Below are 17,859 nucleotides of genomic sequence, written 5' to 3'. Positions count from 1 at the left end.
TTTCAACTTATAAACATTCTCTTAAAATTTCCATTCTGTTAATTAAGTGAACTTTTAGGCAATCAAACAGCTTACCACATCCCATAAAAGTAAGTAAAATTTAATAAAATTGCAATTAAATCTTTTTGCTGCTTAATTTACAAATTAATTGACAATTATTATATTCAAGTATTTTGCCATTATTAATGCTACAAAATATTGTTTAACTCAACACCCACAATAATTACAACAGTTTACAATAACTACTCAGTTTTAATTGGGAGTAAATAATGTTTATGTTTCTGAACTTGTGCCTTTAAAGAAAAGCCATATCAGGCCGGGAGTGGTAGCTCACACCTGTAATATCAGCGCTTTAGGAGGCTGAGGTGGGTGGATCACGAGGTCAGGAGTTCAGGACCAGCCTGGCCAATATGGTGAAACCCCGCCTGTAATTAAAATACAAAATTTAGCTGGGATTGGTGGCACATGCCTGTAATCCCAGCTGCTCGGGAGGCTGAGGTGGGACAATCGCTTGAACCCAGGAGGAGAAGAGTGCAGTGAGATTATGCCATTGAATTCCAGCCTGTGTAACGGAGCGTGACTCTGTCTTGAAAAAAAAAAAGAAAAAAGAAAAAAAGTGTGCCATATCACTAGACAAGCTATACAAGTGTTGACTCAGCTCAGCTTCAAACCATAAACACTGCATTAACTGACGACACTGAGGATTTTAAAGTGGTTCCACATGAGTGTGCTCATTTTACTCTTCACTCCAGTGTCACTTGATTGGTCCCACACTTACCTAATTAACAAGGTAACTCATAATTGAATCCCAACATTAATTCAGGCCCTCAAGTTAACCTCAATCCCCTATTCAACCCCACCACCTTGGGTGGTCTCTGTATAATTTCACCAACACCTACTTTCCTAGCTCCTCTCTCATTTTGTCATCTGCTGCCCACTCCCTTTGGCTTCCCTTTCTCTTGCATTTGAATATCCTTCAAAAGCCTCAAGAATCTAGAAATAGAAACACTATTTGACCCAGTAATACCGTTACTGGATCATTCTATTACAAAGACACATGCACACATATGTTCATTGCAGCACTGTTTACAATAGCAAAGACCTGGAACCAACCCAAATGCCCATCAAGATAGACTAAATAAAGAAAATGTGGCATATATACACCATGGAGTACTATGCAGCCATAAAAAAGGATGAGTTCATGTCCTTTGCAGGGACATGGATGAAGCTGGAAACCATCATTTTCAGCAAACTGACACAAGAATAGAAAACCAAGCATTGCATGTTCTCACTCATAGGTGGGTGTTGAACAATGAGAACACATGGATACAGGGAGGGAAACATCACACACCAGGGCCTGTTGGAGGTTGGGGGACTAGGGGAGGGATATCAGGGGGTAGGGAGATAGGAGAGGGATAGCATTAGGAGAAATACCTAATGTGGTTGACAGGGTGATAGATGCAGCATATGTATACCCATTTAATAGACTCGCATGTCCTGGACATGTACCCTAAAACTTAAAGTATAATTTTTAAAATAGGTCCAAATGAACTAATATCGCCTGCCTCATCATGAATGTTTGGTATAGATCACTAGACAGCAGAACCCAGAGATTGAAATATTCCTGCTTAGATTGTTCTGGCAGAGTAACTAAAGCATGTGATATTTGAGAGATTTCAGAAAAGACTTCACAGCAATATCAGTATCAAGTTGCTATTTTTGAATTTTGTGGTTGAAATGTAAGTATTTCCACTGCCAGAGACCCAAGTTTCAATTCTGACTTTGTTGTTGATTATTTTATTTTTCTGATCTTTAGTTTTCTTGTTGGTAAAGTAAGGATATTAGACTATATGGTTTCTTTCAGCTTTAAAATACCATGCCAAAAGGTTAGAATTTATAGATCTGCTGTAAATCAAAGTGATTTAATGTTTTAAATATTATTCAAGCTCTGTTAAATTTCTAGGAGCCTTTAATCTTTTATTATTCCCACCTCCACCCACATCAATTATGAAAAAGTCTTGCCCACAGTGAAAATATTATTTCATTATGAGTTTTTAGAAGCGTACTTCTCCAACACAAATCCGCATACAGTACCCTCTCCAAATGCTTAGTTCTCAGAGCACATATTGTAGCGATTTCATAATCTTTATAAAATAATTGTGCTCTAACACAAAAAGGCACAGCTACCCCAAGGTTAATCTAAAACCTTTGAGCAAGAGATCTCATTTCCTTTGTAAATAAGCCTATTTTTTGTGGAGTTGTTAGTCAATTTAAGTAGGAAAGTGCGAAGATTGATTTAGGTGTACCTCAGACCAGTGGTTTGCTGAGTATGATCAATAATCTCCCAGCCTATACTTCTAAATGTTCTTCAGGCAATACATTGATAGGCACCAGCCAGTAGGCAAAACTGAGGTTAAATTATATCTTCTATTAAAGATGTAAAAACCAAAGCCTCACAGTAATATTGGACTTGCAGTGTGCAATCAGTAATATGGGAAAATTGTATTGGATATTCAGATGAAATAAGACTCTTGATTGGGTAAGAAGATAATTAGCATACAGAGAAGAAAATACACATTCAAAATGATATTTATTTTTTGTTTGGGATGGTGAGATCTTATGGTTTTAAGAAGATAATTAGCATACAGAGAGGAAAATACACATTCGAAATGATATTTATTTTTTGTTTGGATAGTGAGATCTTATAGGTCTCAGGTGATATTAAGAATTCATAATTACATTTATAACTAGGAGTCTGTTTTCTAGACTGTCTTAACATGAACACCATCTCTTGCTCCAAAGAAACAGATTTGTTATATATACAATTGCTTGTTTTATAAATTCAACCTTAAATTAACTTAGAGAAACAACTGAACTTATCTCACTCTCTGACTCTGTTAAGTGATTTCATAGCATGAAACAATACTTTAAAGACTAAAAGTATATGTTGTAGCAATCAACAGAATTATTTAAAGAATGAGATTTATTATTTGGTATATATTCCTTAATGTGATATTACTACTGTAAACAAAAAAATCTTTAGATGTAAGTAAAATTTTAATGATTAAAATAGCAAATATGAAGAGAAAAATAAAATAAATTTTGCTGATTCAAAATTTCTATTTTAAATTACTATTTTATTTTTCTTAGTGAGTGACCTAGAATATTCAAATTAATTTCAGATGTACGCAATACTTAAGTATTGTATATTTGCCAATTTATCGGGAAGAAGTCAAGGTCTTGACTTTTAGTTTCTTTAACCCATTTACATATGTTTTGAAATGGTCTTTTAGAATAACATGTTGCTTAAAAATAACCAAAGTATAAAGATTCAATTACATCCATTCACATTAAGAGCTACACTTCTTTCATTTATAAAATTATGTCAGATCCACAACAAGATCTATTTGGCCTACATTTCATGTACCATCTTGAGCACAATGTAGCAATGTGTTCATTAACTTGTTCTTTCAAATATTTTAGCCTCTGAGTAGAGAAGGAGTCTACGTCATATTCCCCAATAATACAGAAATAAATAATACAAAGATCTTGGATACACACAAAAATTAAGTTAGAGAAAGAGAAAGATTTCTGAACAAGAAGAGGGTTGCCAAAGATTGTAATGTGGCCATAGCAAACCAACAGTTGCCCTTATTGGTTAAAATGTCAAGCTACATAGTTGGTCCTTTGGGAATCGTCATTCATGTTGCTCTTTGAATCAGAGATGCCAGCTTCTTTTGTGAAAGCCACCTCCTGGAACCACAGCACAAAGTAGCTCAGACCATTCATGTAAGGAGTCTAGTCATGAAAGAAAATCAGGGATTAAAAATCTATAAAAATCAAGTCATAAAAGAAGGTATTATGGTTTGGCTCTTTGTCCCCACCCAAATCTCATGTCAAATTTTAATTCCAAGTGTTGGTGGAGGGACCTGGTAGAAGGTGATCAGAGCATGGGGGTGGATTTTCTCCTTGCTGTTCTTGTGATGGCAAATGATTTCTCACAAGATCTGTTTTTTTTAAAGTGTGTGGCACTTTTTGCATCACTCTCTCTCTCCTACTCTGCCATCGTAAGATGTGCTTGTTTCCCCTTTGCCTTCTGCCATGATTTTAAGTTTCCTGAGGCCTCCAAGCTGTGCTTCCTGTACAGCCTGTGGAATTTCTCAGTTTCATGTAGTTCTTTATAGCAGTGTGAGAATAAACTAATACAGAAAACTGTTACCGGAGAAGTGAGGCATTGCTATAAAGATACCTGAAACTGTTGAAATGACTTTGGAACTGGATAATGGGCAGAGACTGGAACAGATTGGAAGTATCAAAAGAAGACAGGAAGAGGTGGAAAAGTTTGGAACTTCCTAGAGACTTGTTGAATGGTTGCTACCAAAATGCTGATAGTGATATGGACAGTGAAGGTCAGGCTGAGGTGGTCTCAGATGGAGATGAGGAACTTATTGGGAGCTGGAGTAAAGGTCAATCTTGCTATGCTTTAGCAAAAAGACTGGTGGCTGCTCTAGGATCTGTGGAATTGAATTTGAGAAAGATGATTTAAGGTATCTTATAGAAGAAATTTCTAAGCAGCAAAGCATTCAAGATGTGGCCTGGCTGCTTTTAAAAACCTATACTCATTTGCATAAACAAAAGGGAAGCAAAGGGTAAAAGTTTGAAAAATTTACAGCCTGAATATGTGGTAGAAAGAAAATTTCATTCTGGGGAAAAATTCAAGCTGGCTGCAGAAATTTGCATAAGTAAATTGGAGCTGAATGTGACTAGCCAAGACAATGGGGAAAATTCCTCCAAGACAGTTCAGAGACTTTCACAGCAGCCCCTCCCAACACAGATCTAGAAGTCTAAAAGGAAAAAAAGCTTTTGTGGGTGGGGCCCGGGGTCCTGCTTCTCTGTGCAGCCTCAGGTTATGACACCTTGCATCACAGCCACTTCAGCTCCAGCCATGGCTAAAAGGGCCAAGGTACAGTTTGGGCTATTGCTTCAGAGGGTGCAAGCCTCAAGCCTCAGCAGATTCCACATGGTGTTGAGCCTGTGGGTAAAGAGAAGGCAAGAGTTGAGGTTTGGGAGCCTCAGCCTAGATTTCAGAAAATGTAATAAATGCCTAAATGTCCAGGCAGATGTCTTCTACAGAAGAGGAGCCCTCCTAGAAAACCTCTACTAGGGCAGTGCAGGGGGAAATTTGGGGTTGGAGCCCCCACACAATCTCCAGTGGGGCACTCCCTAGTGCAGCTGTTAGAAGACAGCCACCATCCTCCAGACCCCAGAATAGTAGGTCCACTGACAGCTTGAGCCATGCCCCTGGAAAAGGTGCAGGCACTCAACTCTAGCCTGTCAAAGCAGCCACAGGGGCTGTACCTGCAAAGCCACAGGGCAGAGCTGCTCAAGGCTTTGGGAGTCTACCCCCTGCACAACTATGCCCTTGATGTGAGACATGGAGTTAAAGGAGATTATTTTAGAGCTTTAAGATTTATGACTGCCCTGCTGAGTTTGCTACTTGCATGGGACCTGTAGCCCCTTTGTTTTGTCCAAGTTCTCCCTTTTGGAATGGGAGCATTTACCGAATGCCTGTGCTCCCATTGTATCTTGTAAGTAACTAACTTGTTTTTATTTTACAGGGGCTCATAGGCAAAAGGGATTTGCCTTGTCGCAGATGAGACTTTGGACTTGGGTTTTTGAGTTAATGCTCAAATGAGCTAAGACTTGGGGGACTGTTGAGAAGACATAACTTCATTTTGAAATGTGAGAAAGACATGAGATTTAGGAGGAACTAGGAGCAGAATGATACAGTTTGGTTTTGTGTCTCTACTGTGTCAATTTGTAATTGCCAGTTTTGGGAGAGGGACCCAGTGGGATGTGATCGGATCATGGGAGTGGATTTTTCCCCATACTGTTTTCATGATGGTGAGTGAGTTCTCGTGAGGTCTGGTTGCTTAAAAGTGTGTAGCACTGGCCGGGCACGGTGGCTCAAGCCTGTAATCCCAGCACTTTGGGAGGCTGAGGCGGGTGGATCACGAGGTCAAGAGATCGAGACCATCCTGGTCAACATGGTGAAATCCCGCCTCTACTAAAAATACAAAACATTAGCTGGGCATGGTGGTACGTGCCTGTAATCCCAGCTACTGAGGAGGTTGAGGCAGGAGAATTGCCTGAACCCAGGAGGCGGAGGTTGCGGTGAGCCGAGATCGCGCCATTGCACTCCAGCCTGGGTAACAAGAGTCAAACTCCGTCTCAAAAAAAAAAAAAAGTGTGTAGCACTTTCCCTTTCACTCTCTCTTTCCTGCTCCACTCTGGTAAGATATACGTGCTTCCCCTTCACCTTCTGCTATGATTGTAAGTTTTCTGAGGCCTCCCAACCATGCTTCCTATATAGCCTGTGGAACTGTGAGTGAATTAAACTTCTTTTCTTCATAAATTACCCAATCCCAGGTAGTTCTTTTATAGCAATGTGAGAATAGACTAATAAAAAAGACTTGCTTTGAGATCAATTATGTGATGCTACAAACTACTACATTGTTCAAATCTTCTAAGAGGAATTAATGTCTAAAATTACCCTCCTGGGCCATTGCAAAAGGGCATCTGAGTGAATGGCTATGTGGATGCTGAGCTCAGCCCCACATTATGCTTACTAAGACATGGCCCATGAGGCTGTCTTTCCAAATAGGCTACCTATTTCTAACTTACACAAACAAACAATATGAGCTAGCTAGACCTTTGTGTATTATAAACTAAGCAACCAATCTTACAAGCCTATCAGATTCTATGAACTGTAATGATAATCCAAAAATGAAAACAATATATGTCAATGACTCTTTCAAGGACATAAAGAATCTGGGGGTGAAGTTACTTTCCGTTTCCAACCTAAAGACCAGAAAATGAATAAGATAAGCGTGCTGAGTACAGAATTTGTGAAGGTGCTGCAGAACTATGTTGAGCTTCTGTTGTTGGTTCTGGGCTCCTTCTTGCCCAGTGAATGAGAATCCATGACCAGAGGTCATCAAACAATAACTGAAGAATATTTTTATTTGTATGACATTATAAATTCATAAGATATCTTACTTCAGTGTGTCAAATCAATGAAAAACTAATGAATGTTAAAATACATAATCGCACATGTTATTTTTTAGTGTTTTTATGTTAGTAGAAATCCTGATGGGCGTGAGGTGATATCTCATTGTGGTTTTGCTTAGCATTTTTTTAATGATCAACACTGTTGAGCATCTTCTTATAAGTTTTTGGCCATTTGTATATCATCTTTGGAGAAATGTCTATTCAAATCTTTTTCCATTGTTTAATTGCTTTTTTTCCTTTTTTTTTTTTTTTTTTTTTTTTTTTTTTGCTGTTGTGAGTTGCTGGAGTTTTTAATCTAATTTGGGTATTAACCATTTATTAGATATATGAGTGTCAAGAAGGTTTAGTACACCCATGTTTGTAACAGCATTATTCCCAATAACCAAAAGGTGGAAGCAATCCAACTGTCCATCACTAGATGAATGGATAAAAGGTGGTATATATGAGATATCATTCAGTCGTAAAAAGGTTACAACATGAATGAACTTTTAGGATCTTGTGCTAAGTGAAGTAAGTAAGTAAGTCCATCACAAAAAATGAATTTGTATGATTACACTTACATAAGGGATCTAAAATAGTCACTTCCATAGAAATACAAAGTAGAATGGTTGTCACGGGGGGGTTGGGAGAGTGAGAAATGGGGATTACTATACACTTAAAAATGGTTAATTAGGCAAATTTTTTATATGTGGTTTTTTTAACCACAATTAAAGGCTTTAAAAGCATATAAATAATAACATGTTGAAACATTGTTTGCATTTAGTCAAGGTCAGTGCTTACATGTTTCAGACAGTGGGACTTCACCATATTGTGACAGAGTGAGCAGTGTATGTGACCAGCTCTTAATTAGAGCCCTCCTATTTGCCCTCCCACTAATAAAATACAGAGAAGATTTCGGGCCATAAATCTTACTAGATGAATACTTATTCTTCATACCATTTTCCCCAAGTGTGAATTATGACCCTCTCAAGAAGGATTTAAAGAGCAAGTAGAGGTCAGGTGTCCTGGAAAGACTAGCACCTTATCTCCTCACTTCCCCTGGTCCCATCCTCCCTGAGAGATGCCCTAGGAGGAAGCACATGTGGTGGGTGGAGCATGGACTCTGGCCTCAGAGACCATGAGAGTCCCCAGTCTGCCATTTCTAGCAGTATAACTTTAGGTATATTCACTTTGCTTAGCCTCATTTTTATTACCTGTAAAATGGGGATAGGTTCTCAACATTGAAGTAAAATGAGGCATGTGAAGCACTTGACAATTTAGCTCTAATTTAGACTAAAAAGAGTAATGTGGAAAATAAGAAATTGCTGGCCAGAATTGACAGCTTTCTGATGTATACTTGCATGAGCATGAGATGACAAATGTCCACAAGTACAGCAACATGATGTGGATAAGAAATCTATTTTCAGAGGCATGGCTTTCAACTGTGCCTTAAAACTCAAAAGCCATCCACGATAGTGCTATCTCAAAAGAAAACTTGACAAATAAGAACTCTCATGATTGAGATTATAATGAAGAAGAAATGTGAGATTATAAATTCCAAATGAAATGATTACTTTCCCTGATTTGGTCATTTTTGTCATGTAGATGTAACAGGTATTAGGATACAAAACTGTCTTGTGGGTATGATTTGGGAAAACTGGTCCAAAGTGCATTTTGACATGAGAGGATGTCAAATTCTAGATGCTATTAGTAACTCTTTTGAAATCTCAGTATCTCAGTTTGTGCTTCTGTAGAGTTTTATTTCTTTGATGAGAAAAGGTATAAAAACTGGATTCGTTTTTGAGGTGAAATGGGGTGAGATGACTGTGGGGGGATAATCAATTAAGTGCTTACACTAGATATGAAAGTGTCAGTCAATGAGGTTATTGGTAGAAAGAGAAAAGTTCATTGTTGTATGTCACAGGAATTTTTTTAAATGCACTGTTAGCACAGATCTTTAAGCATGATTCCCAGCATAATAATGATAAAACCTTATAGTTCATTTGGCTTGCTCCATTAGAGGATCCATATCCAAATATTATAGGAAATAACATGTTTGAGATTTGGGGCATTCCCTTAGTGCATATTAATTATTTTATCATGATCAGCAGGCCAGTTATAAAATAAAAACATGGTTTCAAGCCTTTAGATGGTTTTTTTTTTCTTCTGATAAAAGTGCTTGATTCTATTTCTACAGAATGGAGATCTAAATAGGCTATGAAATCAATCATTTTTGATTGTCTATTATCATTATAGTTTATTATTTTTGAAGTCATGAGATATTTAATCAACTTTGTAAAGTGATATATACAATCTTCTAGTACATTGGGTTATTTTGAAATTTTATGTCTTTATACAAAAAAATAGATGATTAGGCAAAGCTTATTTTTTCCATTTTGTTCATTCAGTCAGTATCATAGGCAGAGTAATGCCCCATCCCAAGAGGTCTGCATCCCAATCCCCAGAACCTGTGAATATATTGTTACATGGCAGAGGGGAAGTAAGGCTGCAGATGAAATTGAGGTTGACAATCAGCTGACCTTGACAAGGGGAGATTATACTGGATTATCTAGGTGGGCCCAGTGTAACCACAAGGGCCCCCTAATGTGGAAGAAGGAGGCCAAAGAGAGAATCAGAGAGATGACAGCATGAAAAGACCCAGTCTGATGTTACTGACTGTGAAGATGGAGAAAGAGGCCATAAGCCAAGAAATGTGAGTGACTTATAGAATCTGGAAAAGGCAAGAGACCGAATCTCCCCGGCGGTCTCCAGAAAGAACTCAGTCATGCCAACACTTTTATTTTTGTCTAGTGAGATCCAGAAATTTAAGATAAATTCTTGTTTTATTCCACTAAGTTTATGGTAATTTGTTATGGCAACAACAACCAAAAGAATACAGTCAATTCTTTATGTGTTTAATTTTCATGAGTACATGAGAGTTGTACATATTTATGCAATACATGTGATATTTTGATCAAGCATACCATGTGTGAGGATCAAATCTCGGTAATTGGGATTTTCACTAGCTCAAACACTGATGATCATTTCTTTGTGTTGGGAGCATTCCAAATCTACTTTTATAGTTACTTTGAAATACACAAAATAAATTATTGTTAAGTATACTCACCCTATCTACTCTGGGCCGAAGGAGATGAGGTCTCTTGGGGACTCAGAAGAAACTTTAAGAGTGGGATCTTATCTCTACAAAAAGGCTGTGGGGCCCGAAAAGAAACTTGAGATCTCTAGGAGACGCCATTTAGGTCTACGGCCTACTGTCCTTAAAATCCTTCTCATCTCTATTCACCTTTTTAATGCTTTCAGGAATCACTTTCCTCTTTCGGGAAACTGGCATTTTCTGTAGAAAATAATTTCTCTGGAAATACTTGTCTTTACTAAAGTAAATTAAGTAAAAAATGTGGGACTTTAGGTATCTAAATAATTAGACTTGGTCTTTTGTTCTTTAGCAAACTGATTCTGAGTCATTCAATAGCATTTTTTTTTTACTCTGAAGATTCAGATAAAGTATGCTCCCATAAAATTTTAAACATCCTGCTTTTTCTTTACTGTGTGCTCTGGAAATATGAGATAACCTCCTCTGCACCAAATAGCTCACAGGTACTCCAGTGGTTAACAAGTGCTCTGCCTCTTAGTCAAGGAAAATGTTAAATTGCAGTAATGACTACATTCTCGGGAAGCACTGAAATAGGATCTTTTGAATTATTAAATGTAGCGCAAACAAGATGAAAACTACCTTATACTCATCATGTAACAGTCAGAATTTTCTATAAGCTTTATTTTTATGATGTCCTACTATAAACATGGCTTAACATAATTTTACTTATAATCGTGTTTGTCTAAAACGTCATCAAACTTTTTGTTTATTTTTCTTGTATTGTTTTTCCCCTTTTTTGTTTTTGCTTTCATTTTTAAAAGATAGAAATCTTTTAAGAAATATTTTCAGACGGCAGACTGTAGTAGAAAGAACACCTGCTTTAGAATCAGAAATCCACAGTGACAATATGACACTGACACTGAGTAGCTGAGAAACCCTAGACAAGTTCATAAAATAATTTCTGTTTCAATTATTTCCTCTAGAAAGTGGGCACTTTGCAGGGTTATCATAAAAACTACATGAAATATATAAACACCCATGTCAAATGGCAGAAGATATCTACTAGTGATGTCTGGTAAGAGGTTAATATCAGAATTTATAAAGAATTTCTATAACTCAGCAATACATCCAGTCAAAAAAATGAGCAAATAAGTTGCTAAACCTTCTCCAAAAATGAAATACAAGTGGCCAAAAAGCAAGAAAAGATGCTCAACATCACTAGTCATTAGGGAAATGCAAATCCAAACCACATTAGGATGGCTACCGGACTGGACACAGTGGCTCATGCCTGTAATCCCAGCACTTTGGGAGGCCGAGGTAGGTAGATCACTTGAGATCAGGAGTTCAAGACCAGCCTGGCCAAAATGGTGAAACCCCATCTCTACTAATAATACAAAAACTAGCAGGAAGTGGTGGCACCTGCCTGTAACCCCAGCTACTTGGGAGGCTGAGGAAGGAGAACTGCTGGAATCTGGGAGGCAGAGGTTGCAGTTAGCCAAGATTGTGCCATTACACTCCAGCCTGGGAGAGAAAGTGAGACCCTGTCTCCAAAAAAAAAAAAAAAGGGTATATATGCTGCTATAACAAAATACCACAAATATGGTATTTTATGAAGAACATATATGTATTTCATACAGTTCTGGAGCCTGGAAATTTCAAAATTAAGTAGACTTAATTTTGGTGAGTCACTTGTCTGGTGAGTCCTCAGTCTGTATGCTGCCAGGATGACACCTGATCATTACATCTTCCAAAGGGGATGAATTCTGTATTCTCATGTGGCAGAAGGAGGAAGGGCAAAAGGGTCTAAGTAGTTTTCTCCTACCTTTAGAAGGCACTAATCCATTCATGAAAGGGAAGCCCAAAGATGGCCGAATAGGAAGTGCTCCGGAGCGCCATTCTCAGCAAGAGTGACACAGAAGGTGAGTGATCTCCCTATATCCAACCCAGATACCAGGTACCTCTCAATGGGACTGGTTAGACAGTGGGTGTAGCCCAAGAAGGGCAACCAAAGCAGGGTAGGGTGTGGCAGGGTGTTGCCTCACCTGGGAAGTGCAAGAGTCCAGAGAACTCCCCCTCCTAGCCAACGGAAGCCATTAGGGACTTTTCTGGACATTGTGGCACTCTGGTTCAGATACTGCACTTTTCCCATGATCTTTACAACCCATAGACCAGCAGATTCTCCCTGGTACCTACAATACCAGACAGGTTTCCAGCACAAAACTGAGCAGCCATTTTGGGTGGCCGTTTTAGCCACACCTGGAATGCCAGTGAGACAGAACCGCTTATTCCCCTTAAAAAAAGGGGGCTGAAGACAGGGAGCCAAGTGATCTGGCTCGGGGGGTCTCACCCCGACAAAGTTCAGAAAGCTGGGACCCACTGGCTTGGAATTCTCGCATCCAGCACAGCACTCTGAGTTCAATCTGGGACAGTCAAGCTTGGTTGGGGAGGGGTGTCCACCATTATCGAGGCAGTTCTAACCTTGCCTGCATAAACAAAATCACAAGGAAGTTTACCCAGCAGCTGGGCAGGGCCCACAGCAGCTCAGCAAGGCATCTGCAGGCTGACTGTGACTAGATTCCCTTCTTGCTGGGAAGAGTATCTCTGAAAAAAAAGGTAGCAGCCTGTCAGGGACTAATAAATAAAGCCCCACCTTCCTGGGACAGCGCACCTGGGAAAAGAGGTAGTTGTTAGTTCCACTTCAGCAGACTTAAATGTCTCTACCCAGCAGCTCTGAAGGGAGCAATGGAGCTCCCAGCACAGCACTTGAGCTCTGATAAGGGACAGACTGCCTCCTCAAGTGGCTCCCTGACCCCCATATATCCTAAGAGACACCTCGTACAGGAGAGCTCTGGCTGACATCTGACAAAGCTACCAGAGGAAGGAACAGGCAGCAATCCTTGCTGTTCTGCAGCCCTTGTGGGTGATTCCCAGGCAAGCAGGGTCTGGAGAGGACTTCTAGCAGTCCTGCAGCAGAAGGTCCTGTTAGAAGGAAAAATAAAAAACAGAAAGAAATAGTTTTAACATCAACAGAAAGGACGTCAACTCAGAGACTCCATCCAAAAGTCACCAACTTCAAAGACCAAAGGTAGCTAAATCCACGAAGACTGGAAGAAACCAGTGCAAAAAGACTGAAATTGTCAAAAACCAGAAAGCCTCTTCTCCAAGGGATCACAACTTCTCACCAGCAAGGGAACAAAACTGGATGGAGAATGAGTTTGACAAACTGACAGAAGCAGGCTTCAGAGGGTGGGTAATAACAAACTTCTCCAAGCTAAAGGAGCATATTCTAATCCAATACAAAGAAATTAAGAACCTTCAAGAAAGGTTAGACAAAATGCTAACTAGAATCACCAGCTTAGAGGAGAACATAAATTACTTGATGGAGCTGAAAAACACACACAAGAACTTTGCAAAGCATACACAAGTTTCAATAGCCAAATTGATCAAGCAGAAAAAGGATATCAGAGATTGAAGATCAACTCAATGAAATAAAACAAGAAGGCAAGATTAGAGAAAAAAAAAAAAAAACAATTAAAAGAAATATACAGGACCTCCAAGAAATATGAGATGTGAAAAGACCAAATCTAGGTTTGATCGGTGTACCCAAATGTGACAGGGAGAATGAAATTAAGCTGAAAAATACTTNGCTTAGAGGAGAACATAAATTACTTGATGGAGCTGAAAAACACACACAAGAACTTTGCAAAGCATACACAAGTTTCAATAGCCAAATTGATCAAGAGAAAAAGGGATATCAGAGACTGAAGATCAACTCAATAAAATAAAACAAGAAGGCAAGATTAGAGAAAATAAAAAAAAAACAATGAAAAGAAATGAACAAGTCCTCCAAGAAATATGAGATGTGAAAAGACCAAATCTAGGTTTGATCGGTGTACCCAAATGTGACAGGGAGAATGAAATTAAGCTGAAAAATACTTTTCAGGATATTATCCAGGAGAACTTCTCCAACCTAGAAAAACAGGCCAACATTCATATTCAGGAAATACAGAGGACACCACAAAGATATTCCTCAAGAAGAGCAACCCCAAGACACATAATCATCAAATTCACCAGGGTTGAAATGAAGAAAAAACTGCTATGGGCAGTCAGAGAAAAGTCGGTTTACCAAAAAGGGAAGCCCATCAGACTCACAGCAGATGCCTCAGCAGAAATCCTACAAGCCAGAAAAGAGTGGGGCCAATATTCAACATCCTTAAAGAAAAGAACATTCAACCCAGAATTTCATATCCAGCCAACCTAAGCTTCATAAGTGAAGGAGAATAAAACCCTTTATGGACAAGCAATTGCTGAGAGACTTTGTCACCACCAGGCCTAAGAGCTCCTGAAGGAAGCACTAAACATGGAAAGAAACAACCAGTACCAGCCACTGCAAAAACATTCCAAATTGTAAAAACCATCAACACAATGAACAAATTGCATCAATTAACAGGCAAAACAACCAGTTAGCATCTAAATGGCAGGATCAAGTTCACACATACAATATTAACCTTAAATGTAAATGGGCTAAATGCCCCAATCAAAAGACATAGACTGGCAAACTGGATAAAGAATCAAGACCCATTGGTGTGCTATATTCAGGAGACTCAACTCACATGCAAAGACACACATAGGCTTAAAATAAAGGGATGGAGGAAGATGTACCAAGCAAATGGAGAACAAAAAAAAGCAGAGGTTGCAATCCTAGTCTCTGATAAAATAGACTTTAAACCAACAAAGATCAAAAGAGACAAAGAAGGGCATTACACAATGGTAAAGGGATCAATGCAAGAAGGGTTAACTAATTCTAAATATATATGCACCCAATACAGGAGCACTAAGATACATAAAGCAAGTTCTTAATGACATACAAAAAGACTTAGACTCCCACACAATTATAGTGGGAGACTTTAATACTCCACTGTCAATATTAGACAGATCAACAAGAATATCCAGGAATTAAACTCAGATCTGGACCAAGCAGACATAATAGACATCTACAGAAGTCTCCACTCCAAATCCACACAATACACATTCTTCTCAGCACCACATCACACCTACTTTAAAATTGATCACATAATTGAAGTAAATCACTCCTCAGCAAATGCAAAACAACAGAAATCATAACAAATAGTCTCTCAGACCACGGTGCAATCAAATTAGAACTCAAGACTAAGAAAATCACTCAAAATTGCACAACTACATGAAAACTGAACAACCTGCTCCTGAATGACTACTGGCTAAACAATGAAATGAAGGCAGAAATAAAGATGTTCTTTGAAACCAATGAGAACGAAGACACAACATACCAGAATCTCTGGGACACATTTAAAGCAGTGTCTAGAGGGAAATCTATAGCAATAAATGCCCATGTGAGAAGCGAGAAAAGATCTAAAATAGACACCCTAACATCACAATTAAAAGAAGTAGAGAAGCAAGATCAAATAAATTCAAAAGCTAGCAGAAGACAAGAAATAACTAAGATCAAAGCAGAACTGAGGGAGATACAGACACAAAAATCCCTTCAAAACATCAATAAATCCAGGAACTAACTTTTTGAAAATATCAGCAAAATAGAATGACCACTAACTAGCCAGACTAATAAAAAAGAAAAGACAGAAGAATCAAATAGATGCAATAAAAAATGATAAAGGGGATATCACCACCAATTCCACAGAAATACAAATTACCATCAGAGATTACTACAAACAACTCTATGTACATAAACCAGTAAATCTGGAAGAAATGGATAAATTCCTGGACACTTACACCCTCTCAAGACTAAACCAGGAAGAAGTTGAATCCCTGAATAGACCAATAACAAGGTCTGAAGTTGAGGCAGCAATTAATAGCCTACCAACCAAAAAAAGTCCAGATCCAGGCAGGTTTAGAGCTGAATTCTACCAGACATAGAAAGAGGAGTTTGTACCATTCCTTCTGAAACTATTTCAAGCAATACAAAAAGAGAAAATCCTCCCTAACTCATTTTATGAGACCAACATAATCCTGATATCAAAACCTGGCAAAGCCACAACTAAAAAAGAAAATTTCAGGCCAATATCCATGATGAACATCAATCCGAAAATCTTCAATAAAATACTGGAAAACCAAATCCAACAGCACATGAAAAAGCTTATTCATCGTGATCAAGTCAGCTTCATCCCTGGGATGCAATGCTTGTTTAACATTTGCAAATCTATAAATGTAATCCATCACATACACAAAACCAAAGACAAAAAGCACATGATTATCTCAATAGATGCAGAGAAGGCCTTTGACAAAATTCAACAGCCCTTTGTGCTAAAAACTCTCAAGAAACTAGGTATCGATGGAATGTATCTCCAAATAATAAAAGCTATGTATGACAAACTCACAGCCAATATCATACTGAATGGGCAAAAACTGAAAGCATTCCCTTTGAAAACTGGCACAAGACAAGGGTGCCCTCTCTCATCACTCCTATTCAACATAGTATTGGAAGTTCTGTCCAGGGCAATCAGACAAGAAAAAGAAAAAAGCGTATTCAGTTAGGGAAAGATAAATTCAAATTGTCTCTATTTGCAGACAACATGATTGTATATTTAGAAAAACCCATCTCTGGGGTTTTCTAAATATACAATTTTGGTCTCTGCCCAAAATTTCATTAAGCTGATAAGCAACTTCAGCAAAGTCTCAGGCTACTAAATCAATGTACAAAAATCACCAACATTCCCATACACCAAAAACAGACAGAGAGCCAAATCATGAGTGAACTCCCATTCACAATTGCTCTAAAGAGAATAAAATACCTAGGAATACAACTAACAAGGGATGTGAAGGACCTCTTTAAGGAGAACTACGAACCACTGCTCAAGGAAATGAGAGGATACAAACAGATGAAAAAACATTCCATGCTCATGGTTAGGAAGAATCAATATTGTGAAAATGGCCATACTGACCAAAGTAGTTTATAGATTCAATGCTATCCCTATCAAGCTACCATTGGCCCACAGAACTGGAAAAAAAACACCTTAAACTTCATATGGAATCAAAAAGTAGCCCACATAGCAGCCAAGACATCTTAAGCAAAAAGAACAAAGCTAGAGGCATCACATGACCTGACTTCAAACTATACTACAAGGCTACAGTAATCAAAACAATATGGTACTGGTACCAAAACAGAGATACAGACCAATGGAACAGAACAGAGGCCTCAAAGGTAATGCCACACATCTACAACCATTTGATCTTTGACAAACCTGACAAAAATAAGCAATGGGGAAAGGATTCCCTATTTAATAAACGGTGTTGGGAAAACTGGCTAGCCATATGCAGAAAGCTGAAACTGGATCCTTTCCTTACCCCTTACATTAAAATTAACTCCAGATGGATTAAAGACTTAAACATAAGACCTAACACCATAAAAACCCTAGAAGAAAACCTAGGCAATACAATTCAGGATATAGGCATAGACAAGGACTTCATGACTAAAACACCAAAAGCAATGGCAACAAAAGCCAAAATAGACAAATGGGATCTAATTAAACTTAAGAGCTTCTGCACAGCAAAAGAAACTATCATAGGCCGGGCGCGGTGGCTCAAGCCTGTAATGCCAGCACTTTGGGAGGCCGAGGCGGGTGGATCACAAGGTCAAGAGATCGAGACCATCCTGGTCAACATGGTGAAACCCCGTCTCTACTAAAAATACAAAACATTAGCTG

The 17,859-nt window shown here is 38.5% G+C and overlaps 1 long non-coding RNA gene across 1 annotated transcript in view; it reads right to left on the bottom strand.

Moving 5' to 3' along the window:
• Nucleotides 1–17,859, bottom strand: part of LOC119472084 — a 146,853-nt gene that overhangs the window by 54,448 nt on the left and 74,546 nt on the right. The window contains exon 2 of the long non-coding RNA XR_005201199.1: nucleotides 900–993. This is a non-coding gene — a long non-coding RNA (uncharacterized LOC119472084). The remainder of the gene's footprint in view (nucleotides 1–899; nucleotides 994–17,859) is intronic.

The sequence above is a fragment of the Cebus imitator genome, unplaced genomic scaffold (genome assembly GCF_001604975.1).
Source record: "Cebus imitator isolate Cc_AM_T3 unplaced genomic scaffold, Cebus_imitator-1.0 Scaffold4, whole genome shotgun sequence".
In the NCBI taxonomy this organism is placed as follows: domain Eukaryota; kingdom Metazoa; phylum Chordata; class Mammalia; order Primates; family Cebidae; genus Cebus; species Cebus imitator.
This window is presented reverse-complemented; position numbering and strand designations above follow the sequence as displayed.